Source organism: Octopus bimaculoides, chromosome 23 (genome assembly GCF_001194135.2).
Source record: "Octopus bimaculoides isolate UCB-OBI-ISO-001 chromosome 23, ASM119413v2, whole genome shotgun sequence".
NCBI classification, from domain to species: domain Eukaryota; kingdom Metazoa; phylum Mollusca; class Cephalopoda; order Octopoda; family Octopodidae; genus Octopus; species Octopus bimaculoides.
Window position 1 is genome coordinate 24,136,257 of NC_069003.1, and position 1,722 is coordinate 24,137,978.

Here is a 1,722-nt window from a genome sequence, read left to right on the forward strand (position 1 = left end):
AATAATAATAAAAATAATAATAATAATAATAATAATAATAAAAATAATAATCCTCTCTACTATAGGCACAAGGCCTGAAATTTTGGAGGAGGGGACTAGTTGATTACATCAACTCCAGTGTTTCACTGGTACTTAATTTATCAACCCCGAAAGGATGAAAGGCAAAGTCGACTCTGGTGAAATACCACTAAGCATTTCATCTGGTGAGCTAACGATTCTGCCAGCTCACTGCATTATTAATAATAGTAAGAATGATGATAATAATAATAATAATAATAATAAGAAGAAGAAGAAGAAGAAGAAGAATTATTATTTTTATAATGATGATGGTAAAAATGGATGAAATGTTGCTAAAGCATTTTGCTTGGTATGTTAATGATTCTGCCAGTTTGCCACCCTAACATATAATGATGATAATATTAATGATGGTGGTGGTGGTGGTGGTGGTAGCGGTGGCAGTGATGACAACGATGACAATGATGTTTTCTGCAAAAGCTTTAGTGTGTTGACCTTTATGGTTTTATTAGTATCAAGCTAATAATTACAGTGTATTTTTTTTTTTTGCAAATTCCCATTATTCTCATCCTATAAATAACAATTCTCTACATCCTGCTGACTCAGAATATATATATATGTATATATATATATCACCCACTGATGTAGAATACGTGCTTAGACACTGAAGTAGGATCTATTCCTTCCCCACTCCGACAGGATAAATGTGTTTCCCACTGATAGGTGCAGTGACATGGCTGTGTGGTTAAGATACTTGCTTTACAACCACTTGGTTTCATGTTCAATCCATCAATTCCTGGTATTTTGACCCTCTTCTTCTCTTTTATGACCTCCACTCTTTTTTTCTCTCCTGGGACCTACTTAGTCCCAGGAGCTAAGACAACACCGTGTTTCAAATAGACGTCATCAGTGACGTCATCGTCATTGTTGTCATCATCGAGGTCATTGACATTGTCATCATTATCATCAACATCATCGTCGTTGTTGTCATCGTCATCATCATTGTTGTCATCATCATTGTCGTCGTCATCATTGTCGTTGTCGTCGTCGCCGTCGTTGTCGTCATCATTGTCATCGTCATCATCATTGCCGTCATTGTCGTTGTTGTCATCGTCATTGTCATCGGCGTCGTTGTCATTGTCGTCGTCATCATTGTCATTGTTGTCATCATCATCACTATTGTCGTCGTCATCATTGTCATTGTTGTTGTTGTTGTCATCATCATCATTGTTGTCATCGTCATTGTCGTTGTCATCATTGTCATCGTCTGTCATCGGCGTCGTTGTCATTGTCGTCGTCATCATTGTCATTGTTGTCATCATCATCACTATTGTTGTCATCGTCATTGGCGTCGTTGTCATTGTCGTCGTCATCATTGTCATTGTTGTTGTTGTTGTCATCATCATTGTCGTCGCCGTCATTGTCGTTGTTGTCATCGTCATTGTCATCGGCGTCGTTGTCATTGTCGTTGTCATCATCATCATCATTGTTGTCGTCGTCATTGTCGTCGCCGTCATTGTCGTTGTCGTCGCCGTCATTGTCATTGTCGTCGCCGTCATTGTCATTGTCGTTGTCAAACTTTTGTAAATTGAGAGTCCTTTGGAGAGTGACACGAGTCAACAGGTATCCTGTGGATCTGGGTCACTGAAAGATGTTCTGGTGGTCAGCGAGGGGAGAGAGAGAGAGAGAGAGAGAGAGAGGAGGAAG

At 39.4% G+C, this 1,722-nt stretch overlaps 1 protein-coding gene across 1 annotated transcript in view; it reads left to right on the plus strand.

The window, feature by feature from the left end:
* Positions 1-1,722, plus strand: part of LOC106874622 (uncharacterized) — a 20,078-nt gene that overhangs the window by 8,472 nt on the left and 9,884 nt on the right. The gene's annotated exons all lie outside the window — the stretch shown is intronic.